At 42.5% G+C, this 12,112-nt stretch overlaps 1 pseudogene; it reads right to left on the bottom strand.

Moving 5' to 3' along the window:
- Positions 1 to 2,651: 2,651 nt before the first annotated feature.
- On the bottom strand, positions 2,652 to 2,722 carry LOC142869784 (uncharacterized; annotated as a pseudogene).
- Between the last annotated feature and the right edge of the window lie 9,390 nt (positions 2,723 to 12,112).

The raw sequence follows: 12,112 nt of genomic DNA, 5'->3' as shown, positions 1-12,112 counted from the left end.
AAGAGTAAAGCCTGTGCCCGGCTCTACCATAAAGACACAGTCTCACAAGGTCCGTTTCAAACACCACATGGCAATTGTATAGTCCTTCTTCGACATGGAGGAAGCCTGGGTGGGACTTGCCTCATCATGCCAAGCTGGGTCAACCATTCAGATACTGTTTTCTAGGTTTGTACTCTGCAAAACACTTGGTAACTGGGGGGAAGGCAATAAAGTCGGGCATCAGACATTTGTAATGAAGAAAAAGATTATTCCTTCTAAATCTCTCACCTAGCTGATGTGCACCTACTGAGGCCAGGGCAGCCTGTAGAGGGCATCTCTCAAAACATGGGGACAGGGCATGTGTGAGCCCCATCGTAGCGGGCATGGGAACCCAGGGCTGCAGGGAGGTGCAGCGGAAAGCCGATGGTTGAAAGGATGCATCAGCTACACTGGTTGGAGGTTATCGAGGCGTTTTCACACCTTCCCAGCTTGCCTCAGACGAAATCTTTGGGAAGAGATGGTGGAGACACCCAGGCACCTATAATAGGGCAAACAGCAGAACGAGGCAGCTGGTGTTTGAGCTCTGGAGTGGGGCTGCCTGGGCTTAAATCCAGCTCTATCAGGTACTGTGTAACTGTGAGCGAGTTTCTTAACCCTCTGTGACTTAGTTTATCTCCCTGTAAAATGGGGATGACAATAATAGTACCTACCTCCTGGGGTTGTGGTGAGAATTAAGAAAGCATTACAAAAAACAGACTCAGCACAATGCCTGGCAGCTATGAAATGCTCACTGGAGTTAACTCTTACTGCTGTGATTGTTATGGAGAAGTGGATAAGCACGTGGGCCCTGGTGCCAGGCAGACCTGGGTTCTGGTCTTAACTCTGCCACTTACTGTGTAACCGACAGCAGTCAAACTTTCCTAAGCTTTCAGTTTCCTCACCTGTGGCATGGGGCCAGCAGCAGTTCAAACTTCACTGGGTTATGGTTTGGATTAAAGGAGGCAATGCAGTAGCCCCTGGCTAGTAGTTGGTTAATACACGTTAGCTATCATTATGTATTAACAGCAGGTGATGGAAAGAGCGCTCACACCGGGCTGCTTTCTGCCCTCTCCCTTCGTCTGTGCCCATGCTCTCAGGGCTGGGTGAGCTCTACAGACCCCCCTGTATGTCCTGCCTCCACCAGCCAACTGCTGTAAGGTCTCTTGGGTCCGCAGCTCCCAGACTGCTCCCAAATGTGGCAATTAGTCCATTTCTTCCTGCAGGTGATAACCCTGTCTGGAATAGGGCAATGATTTTGAGCCTATCCCTGTCATTCTTGAAGGGTCCGAAAATCCCACCTTTGGACGGCCAAGGTGTGTGAGTCCAAAGGCCAGGACTTCCCAGGGGCTTCTTCTTCTAGTAGACCGGAATGCGCGCGCGTCAGCTGGCCAGCAGAGCCCCGCCGGTGGCCAGTGGTATCATCGTGGCCCGAAAGGCTCTGGCTGGGATGCAGAGACCCGCGGTGCTCACTGGCATCCCCGGCGTCCTGGAGGAAAGGTGAGGGCGCATCACCCCCTGGCGGCCGCGGGGCGCACACCAGGCGGGCGGAGCGGTGCTGCGCGCCCGAGCGCCTCTTCTTCCCTTAGGGAAGGTAGGATGCACTGCCACCGAGACTTGTCGCTCGCCGGGGAGACCAGCCCTGACTGTCCGCTTCTCTTCTCGGGACACAGCCGCTCTGGTGCTGGACGCAGCACCGTGGTGCTGCCTTGGGAAAGATGCACCGACCCAAAGCCAACTCCCCACTCCGGCTTCCTGCAGGAGGAGGGGATTTAAAGCCAAGGGGGGGGGCGGCGCGGGGACCCTGATCTCTCCGCCAGCCGCTCGGGGGCGACAGCACGCAAAGTCCTTCGCGCGGGCACGCCTGGGCAGGTGCCTGCGTCGCGGCGCACCAGCAGGGCCAGGACCGACTCGGGCAGACCTGCTGGCCTGGCGAAAGGTTGCATCGCCGGGAACTTGCCCGCTGTTGCTTCCGGCCCACGGGCCGCCCCGCCACTGTTAAGCTTCTTGGAAGAAGCAGGACAGAGACCAGCCCCGAGATGGGGGGATCTGCTTTCTCCGTGCAGAAAGTTTTGGGGGATGCCCTGGGGCGCCCTTGGTTGGGTTTACTTTGGTGGGGCTGAACATAGATTTTCCAGGCCAGCAATTGCTCGAGTTGCCTAAAAGGAGACCCAGCGCTTAAACTGAATTTGCAAATCTAAGAACATAAACTGCCTCTTAAAAAAAGAAGAAAAAAGGCCTAAGGGCTAGGACTCAGACTTAATGAACCCATAATTCAGCCTTTCCTTCATCTTGTGGCCCTACTGAGTTTTCTTTGTAATAAAGTCCAGCAAATTAAGCCAGAGGTGGGGCCATTCTTTGAGATGTCAGGAAGATAGTTAACAGTGTATCTTGTAGCCACCAAAATGCAAAGAAGGGTGGTGGTGGTAACCAAGGGGATGGGATACTCACACACCTTCAGGAGCCCTTCCTGACCCTAGCAAAATAACCACTGGTCTGGGCGACTTCTGGGGCCCCCCTCTCTTGGGGCCCCAGAACCTCGTCCACGAGTGTATAATAAAGCCACGTGGCTTGGCCCCCACTCTTTCTCTCTCTGTGTATGTCTTTTCTTTTCGCCGCCGCCGATAAACCTTACACCTTGTTCAGGGCCATGCTAATCTTTTCAATATCGTTCCAATTTTAGTATATGTGCTGCCAAAGGAAGCACAAGATTGTATTTTCACTTTTGACACAGGCTTTAAAATAACAAGCACTTACAATGCAAATGCAACCCTAAAAATAATTAGAAAAAAAATTAAATTAAGAAAATAATTTTTAATAAATAAAAATTAAAAAAATAGAAAAAAATAACCACTGGTCAAAACTGAGCTAATTTGAAAACATGGAGAGAAAGGAACTGTATATAGAAAAAACAAACAAACAAAATAACCACAAATTAACTCAAAAAGAAATAAGAAACCCAAATAACCAGGGAATTGAATTGGACAGTTCAAAAATTTTGCCCTCTTCTCTACCAAGAGAACAAGCTCAGATAGTTTCGCTGGGAATTTTCTTAAATTGTCGATGAGAGCAGAGAAGTCCCCCTCCCTTTTTTAAAACATTGTTTCAGAGCATAGAAGAAGTGAAAAAATTCTCCAACTCCTTTCATGGTGCAATGCATAAAATTTTGATATTCAGACAAGGACAGTGCTCAGAATTATTAGGCTAATTTTATTTATGACCATACATACAAAAAAATCTATACAAAATATTATCAAATCAAATAGAGTAGAATTTTTTTTTTTTTTTTTTGAGACAGAGTCTCACTCTGTTGCCCAGGCTAGATTGCTGTGGTGCCATCCTAGCTCACAAACCTCAAACTCCTGGGCTCAAGCAATCCTCCTGCCTCAGCCTCCGGAGTAGCTGGGACTACAGGCATGTGCTACCATGCCTGGCTATTTTTTTTCTATATATTTTTAGTTGGCCAATTAATTTCTATGTTTAGTAGAGATGGGATCTCGCTCTTGCTCAGGCTGGTTTCAAACTCCTGACCTTGAGCGATCCTCCCGCCTCGGCCTCCCAGAGTGCTAGGATTACAGGCGTGAGCCACCGTGCCCGGCCTAGAATATTTTAAAAATGCATCATAACTAAGAAGCATTTATCTCAGAGATACAAAAGTGGACATCAGAAAAAAAAAACAATCTATCAGTGTAACTCTGAATAGATGCCAAGACGCGTTTATGCATTGTGATGGTTAATTTTATGTGTCAACTTGATTGAGCTGAAGAATGCCTAGATACCTCTGTGAGAGTGTTCCCGGGAGAGATTAGTATTTGAATCAGTAGACTGAGTAAAGATCTGTCTTCTCCAATGTGGGTGGACATCATCAAATCTGTTGAGAGCCTGAATAGAACAAAAAGGACTAACTCTCTCTGCCTTCTTGAGCTAAGACATCCATCTGCTCCTGCCCTTGGTTTTGGGGCCTTCTGATTCTCCACCTTTGAACTCTAAGACTTACATTGGTGACTCCCCAGTCCCTGTCCGCACCATCTCTCAGGCCCTTAGACTGGAACTGAATTATACCACCAGCTTTCCTTTTGCTCCAGCTTGCAGATGGCAGATGGTGGGACTTCTCAGCTTCCATAATCACATGAGCCAATTCCCATAATAAATACACACACACACACACACACACACACACACACACTCTCTCTCTCTCTTTCTCTCTCTTTGTTTCTCTCTCTCTCTCTCTCTTTCTCTCTCTCTCTCTCTCTCTCTATATATATATATATATATATATATACTTTTTTCCTTTTTTATTGGTTCTGCTTCTTGGCAAACTGGGAATAAAGGGTGCCTTTCCAAATGTACAGCAAATATCATACTTCTTGCTGAACTGTGAGGAGGAGAGCCATGGAAGCCAGGTGCCAGGCATAAAGGCCCACTTTCAGTACCACTACTCCACACTGTAATGGAAGGTCTAGTCTTGAGCTGCTTAATAGGGTTGCCACTAGCCAAAGGTGGTTATTCGAATTTAAATTTAATAAAAAAATCTGGTTCCTGATTCAAGTGCAAAATAGCCATATGTGGTTACCTTATTTGGGCAACCCAGCTATAGAACATTGCAGAAAGTTCCAATGCACAGTGCTGGTCCAGGCAACACACACAAAAACACAAGAAAATGAAAAAAGAAGCCTAAGGATTGGAAAGAAAAAGACAAAGTTTCCCTTATCTGCTGACAACATGATTGTCTGTATAGAAGATCTAAGAATTCTGCAGGTATGCTATTAGAACTAATAAAGGAGTTTAGCAGTGTTGCTATACACTAGGTAGGCATAATAATAATAGCTATCACATATTTTTTTACTACATGCCTGGCATGTTCCAAGGGCTTCATGTACTCTTACATGTTATAATAATTTAATTTTTATAACAATGAAGTAGTAAGTAGTGTTACTATCCTACTTTTCAGATGTGGAAACGGAGGCAGAGTGATTAAGTAACTTGTTCGGAGTCATACAGCTAAATTAGGAAAAGTCAGGATTCAAACCTCAAGCAAACTAGCTCTGGAGCTTGCACTTTAACACCATGCTGTTTTTCATTCCAAAGTACCAACAAATCAAATTATACACAATAAGGGGACAAGGTAACAGACAAAATAGATGTCTTTATAAGAGCAACAATATTTGTAAAAGAAATTGGGCATAAAGCTAATAAAAGATGCAAGATTGAGCTCCTTACTTTGGGGGAAATCTTAGCTCCCAAGGATAGAAAGCTCTCTTCGGTATAATTGCAGCCTTAACTCAAGGAAGTGAACTATCTCCTGGATTTCAACCAATGGGTCTAGCCAAATCTTCTGAAATTCGCTTATCAAATCCCTTGCCTGGGGTCAGATTTTTTGAGGCAACACCAAAGAGCAATTCATCTTTCTGGATCAACACTGTGGCTTTCCCCTTCCAGGAGACGATGTCATCCAGCACAGTCTTGCTATGTCATTAGCAATTCCAGTGACAGTGCATCAGTTTGGAATCTCCACCTGCCCAGAGTGCCAAAGACCTCTTCAATGCTTGACCTTCATCATGACACAAAAATATTTGTTAGCACTGTGGAGAAGCTCTTGTGCACATTGAATAGTGGTCAAAGGCTTCAGCCAAGTTTTCCAAATTTCATTTGGCTAAATGCTTACAGAGGTTGGAAGGGATCCTTTTCCAATGTGTGCAGTTTAATAACTTATATTTGGAAAGGTTTTAAAAAATGGTCCCATAAATACCTCTGATATTATGCCCAGGGCCAATTTCATCTTTAACAGGAGCCCTTTAAGCCATTTGCTCATGGTCATTGTAGACTGTCCATTTTTGTTACCTTCATAGAACCAAGAGGATCTTGGCTGCCAGGCTCCAAGAAGAAGCAACAGAATTAAGGGCTTCTTCTGTGATTCCCTTCAGGGGATAGAAATATCCTGGGGAGACAAGAGGGGCTTTGTCCATGGTTGGCTACTTCCTTGTGTCCTCAGAAACTAATTAGTGGTCCAGCTCTGCCCCATATTTTGTCCTCCTAGCTGTACAGGAAACTCTACTGCTACTCTGTTCTCAGTGAATGGTCCTAATTCTAAATCTCTGAGTTGTTAATAACACTTGTACTTTTACTAGTACTACTCTAACTGGGGTAGGTAAAATTGCTATAGAATAATTCAAAAAATAGATTTAAAAACCTAAGCTAATATTTGTAGAGTTTTTTTTACATTTCATAATATCTAAGTATTATACAGTTGACTGGCTTCTAATTATCTCCATTTATATGCACAGATCATGCCTCTTTCCTCTTATTCCCTAAATATTTGCTCCTTTATTCTAAGATCCACTAACTCCAGAAAAAAAAAATGATTTGATGTGTTAATTATAAAAACAGTGCCTGCTTTTCAGTATTTTGGGAGTTGTGTAGGTGTCTTTCATTCACTAGAATCTCTAGTTCACGTGCTAGAACTTTAATCTTTAAGAGCTCTCGAGGAAGGGAAACAGAAACTATAGTTAAAGCTCCGTGCCTTCAGGTCAGAGGTGCTGACAAAAAAAAAAGCTCTGTAGTACCACTACTGATTGAATGTTTGTGCTCCCCCCAACCCCACCTCCACCCAATTTATGTGTTGAAAGCTTTAAACCCCAGTGAGGCTGTATTTGGAGGTAGGTAGGGTCCCAAAAGAAGTAATTAAGTTTCAAAGGTGCTGAACAACAACAACAACAACAAAGCTCTGTAGCACTGTTATGAACCTAATGTTTGTATCCTCCATTCCCTCCTCTGCCCTGCCACCACATTTATACGTTGAAGTTCTAACTTCTAGTGCTGCTGTATTTGGACGTGGGCCCCCTAAGGAAGCAATTAAGGTTAAGTGCAGTCATAAGGATGGGGTCCTGGTTTGATAGGATTGGTGTCTATTTAACTCCATTTGGGCTACTATAACAAAATACTTTAGATTCGGTAATTTTTTTTTTTTTTTTTTTTTTTTTTTTTTTTTGAGACAGAGTCTCGCTTTCTTGCCTAGGCTAGAGTGAGTGCCGTGGCGTCAGCCTAGCTCACAGCAACCTCAAACTCCTGGGCTCAAGCGATCCTGCTGCCTCAGCCTCCCGAGTAGCTGGGACTACAGGCACGAGCCACCATGCCCGGCTGATTTTTATATTATATATATTAGTTGGCCAATTAATTTCTTTCTATTTTTATGGTAGAGACGGGGTCTCGCTCAGGCTGGTTTTGAACTCCTGACCTTGAGCAATCCGCCCGCCTCGGCCTCCCAGAGTGCTAGGATTACAGGCGTGAGCCACCGCGCCCGGCCAAGATTCAGTAATTTATACACAGAAATTTATTGCTTATGGTTCCGGAGGCTGGGAAGTCCAAGATCAAGGCAACAGCAGATTGAGTGTCTGGCGAGAGTCTGCTCCTCATAGATGGTGCCTTCTAAGTCTTCACAAGGCAGAAGGGATGGAAGGGCTCCCTCAGGGCTCTATTATAAGTGCATTAATTCCATTCCTGAGGCAGAGCCCTCATGACATAATGGCCTCTGGAAGGTCCCACCTTCAAGGGTTAGGTTTCAACATATGAATTGGGGGTCAGGAGGAATGTGCATTCAGACCTTAGCAGTGATCTTATAAGAAGAGACATCAGAGAGCTCACTCTTTCTCTGTCCTTTAGCATGCACTGGGGAAAGGCCGTGTGCGGATGTAGCTAGAAGGTAGCCAGTTAATAAACCAGGAGGAGAGCCCTCACTAGAAACTGAATTTGCCAGCACCTTGCTCATGGACTCCTAGCCTCCGGAACTGCCAAATAACAAGTTTCTATTGTTTAAGCCACCCAGCCTGTGGTATTTTGTTATGGAAACCTAAGCAGAGTAAGACAAGTGCCTGTAAAGCTTCAGAGGATCTTAAGCTGGGCTTATGGGCCTCCAAAGGGTGCATGGATAGAACTGTACTTCAATAAAATTGTTTTAAATGTAATCTTATGTAATTTATGAATTTAAAAACATTATTCTTACAAGGGCTCCAAAGGCATCACCAGACTGCCAAGGAGGTCCATGGCACTAAAAAAAATAATAATAAAAAATTTTTAAAAAGCCAGGTGTGGTGGCTTGAGTCTATAGTTCCAGCTACTCAGGAGGCTGAGCCAGGAGGATCACTTGAGCCCAGGAGTTCAAGGATGCAGTGAGCTATGGTCTTGCCACTACCTCCAGCCTGGCCAACAAAGTGAGACCCTGTATCTTAAGAAGAAAAAAAATATTAAGAACTCTTTATCTCCTCTGCTCCTTCTGGTAGGCATAAAATAAATATATGTGGTATCAGGAAAAGATGACTCTCAGTTTGTTTTCAACCATAATTTTTACTAGGGCCTAATCTATTCTGCACCTATAACCTTTAACTATACTAAAATCTGTAGATGGGTATAGGCATAGATGAGGAGAAACATTACATAGAATTTTCTAAAATATTTAATTCTAGCAGACATTTATGTTGAGTGTGAGCCACTATGTACCACAGCATAACCATATGTATAGGTACTATATGTATAGTTAGCATATGCATGTACCTTATGTACAATAGAATACCGTATAAGTATTAAAAATCACAGCAAATGTTATAATGGTAAGTTCAACAAGGAAATTAAAAATATTATTAACAATATTTTAAGGCTGAACTTGGAGTATCCTTCTAGTAAAGCAGAGCTGCTGATGTCTGAAATGGAAAACAACTCACATATCTGCTGACACTGCTTAGAGAAAAAGGCTAATGAGTCTATGCTAATGGGTGGAGTAGGAAAGTCAATCAAACATTTCTACTGCGGTAGGTTATTTATATTATTTCAATTATTTATAAAAAGATCTAAAGAAACTAAATATCAAATCTTGGATAAAGACAGAATAATAATTAGAGAATCTCCAGAGGTGGAACATCTCACCCCAAACTCAACATCAAATTCTAAATGCAACAGAAGACAACAAATATTGGTGAGGATGTGGAGAAATTGGAGCCCTTGGACGCTGTTGGTGGGAATGCAAAATGGTGCAGTGACTATGGGAAACAGAGTAAGGTTTCCTAAAAAAATTAAAAGACAGAATTATCATATGATCCAGCAATCCCACTTACGGGTATTTATCCCAAAGAATTGAGATCAGAATCCTGAAGAGATATTAGCACTCCTATGTTCATTGTAGCACTGCTCACAATAGCCAAGATGTGCAAACAACATAAATGTCCCTGGACAGATCAATGGATAAAGACAATATGGTGTATACATACAATGGAATACTATTGGCTTTTAAAGAGAAGGAAATTCTGCAATACACGACAACACAGATGAACCCCGAGGACAGACATTATACTAAGTGAAATAAGCCAGTCACAACAAGACAAATACTGCTGCATGATTCGGCTTATATGGGTATTTAAGATAGAAAAATTTATAGAATTGAAGAGTGGAATGGTATTTGCTAGAGGATGGTGAGAGGGGATATAGGAGTTATTAATCATAGTTTCAGTCGAGTAAGATGAGCAGGGTCTAGAGAGCTGCATTACAACATTGTACCTGGAGTGAGCAATAATGTACTATACACTTCAAAGTTTGTTAAAAGATAGATCTCATATTATACCACAAAAATACCACAATAAACAAATCCCAATGCCAAAAATCCAGTTCTTAACAAAATACAGAATGGGAAGAATTAAGGCGGCAGAAGCCAAGCTTTCATAAATATTTAAGTAAAACACTATGAAAATAAACTTTTTGGAGGGTTTTCCTTTGTACACAATTATATTTATGAGGAAAAGGAGTTGCATAAAAACAGGCAATATATAATATATGACTAATATCATCAACCTTCAGTTATCCATCTGATGAAATGGAAAAAAGATATGAAAAAATATAAATAATGGAAAATTTTATTTTATATATATGAAGAACATATGAATATATATTTATACATACACATCTAAGTGTTTATGAGAACGACTCATAAATACCTAGATACTAGGGAAGGTTGGGTCCTCAGATAATGTCTGTTCCCAATGTCCTATTGAGTTGACTGTACTAGTTATCCTCAAACCAGTTTGTAACCAGCTACAGGATGATACAAAAAATGGATCAAAAGAAAAACAAAAAAACAAACCCCCCCAAAATTAGACTAAACTATCATTTGTCAAGTTCTTTACATTTTATAAAGCACTTTGATACACGTTTTCTGAACATATTTAATAGTTGGCGGTATGCATTATACAAGTATTGCTATAACTAAAAGGATTTAGAATTAATTTCTTTAAAGTAAACTGCCAAATTACAAGTGGTTTTGGTGTTCATTTCTATTAAGTACTACCTTGTTTGGTTAGATGTCCACTTGTATATATTATATTGTTTAACACTACAGTTTAAATGGACATTTAACTGAATACACTAAAATTAGTGCTAATAGGTGTAAAAGTGCTGAGAAAGAAAGGAATATTTAATTGAACTAGATGTAGAGGTATGAGTGTTGTCAAGTATGGATTCAAGAAGAAAGAAAATCTTTGAGACCCGTCATTCTTAGTGGCTAGGTAGAGACGGGGATGATGATATATTCCTAGAATATATACCTAGATGTCTGTACCCTTTCCTGGTCCTGTTGAATTGATCCTTTAATAGGTTCACATATATCCTGATTGAAATAAATGGAGGTAGATACTCATTAATCTCAAAACCAGCAGAGAGGAGGTATGTATAAAGACTGAGCCATGTGGTTTGTTATAGAAAGTCAAGTTAACTGGAATGCAGAGCACAAGTGTGGGAGTGACGGAAGCAAGCCAGGGTGTGTGGAGGGTACACAGGTAAGCTGAGTTCAGGCCATGAGAAAATTTGAACGCTGGAGTCTGGAATTTGTTCCGCAGACATTGGGGAGCCATGGAAAGTTTAAACGGATGATTAATAAACAAAGCAAAATTTTTTTTAAAAGGGTGAGAATTTCTCTGGAGTGTTGACACAAGACAGGAAGACTTTACATGCCTTGTTTAAGAGTACCAGGCACATGATAGGATAGGAGGTCATTGTATGAATTCGGTCCAAATGAAGAGCAGGTGCCCAGCCAGCCCTACGGGCCACGCTGCAGCCAGCGAGGGCTGACGAATTTAGGTTGGCTGCAAGGATGAAATTGAATGTACGAACAGACTTGACGGGGGCCTCCGTGCAGAAATTACACAAGATTTAAAAGCCATTTAGGATTATTTCAAATCTTTTGAGAAGCAATTTGACAACATGCATCAAGGCATTTATAAATATTCCCATCGTTTGAACCAGTAATTCTATTTGTGGGACTCTATCCTAAAGTAATAATCTTAAAAGGAGGAAAAACTTTATGCATAAAAAGTTTATTACAGTTTTACTTTTAATAGAGAAAAATGAAAACAGTCTCTAACAACTGGGGAACTAGCTATTGTGTACATTTTATCTGTGGGGGTATTTAATATGCTGTCATTAAAATTATGAGTATAACGGCAATGTAATACAACGGGTAAATACTTCTAAATTTAAAAAAGATGTGAAATTGAACATAGAGGTATGGTTAGAAGTTATGGGGAGGGTGACGGTGAGGGAGAAGTCTCAGAAGGGTTTGTCAGGGGGTGGTAAAACACGTTTCTTTTGTCTTTATACTTCTGTGTATTCTCCCAGTGTTTTATAATTACGATACTTAATTTACTCAGCAAATATTTACTGAGCGTCTACTACGTGCCAGGCGCTCCTCTAGGAACTGGGGCAAATAGTGAATGAAACACAACTCTTGTCTGGCATATTGGATGATGAGCGCTCAGTAAAAAAAAATACGACAAGGAAAGAGAACAAAATTGATACTACATCTACTTTTTGACCCGGAGAGGGAAAACTATTCCTCCCGGTACACAGCGAGTCTAATCCGGAAGCGGCCCAGGGGTCACAGGCCGAAAGGGCTGAGACGCGCCCGCCCTGCAGGCGCCGCGGCAGCCGGGGCGGGGCGGGGCCGGCGGGTTAGGTTGGGCGCGCGACAAGGTAAAGCCGGTCACGTGACTCGAGGGGGCGGGAGGACGAGAACAGAGTTTGGCTGGGCACCTTCCCTACAAAAAGGCGGGCGGAGCCGAAA

The sequence above is a fragment of the Microcebus murinus genome, chromosome 2 (genome assembly GCF_040939455.1).
Source record: "Microcebus murinus isolate Inina chromosome 2, M.murinus_Inina_mat1.0, whole genome shotgun sequence".
Classification (NCBI taxonomy): Eukaryota; Metazoa; Chordata; class Mammalia; order Primates; family Cheirogaleidae; genus Microcebus; species Microcebus murinus.
Note: the sequence above shows the minus strand (reverse complement) of the source record. Positions and strands in the feature narration are given on the sequence as shown.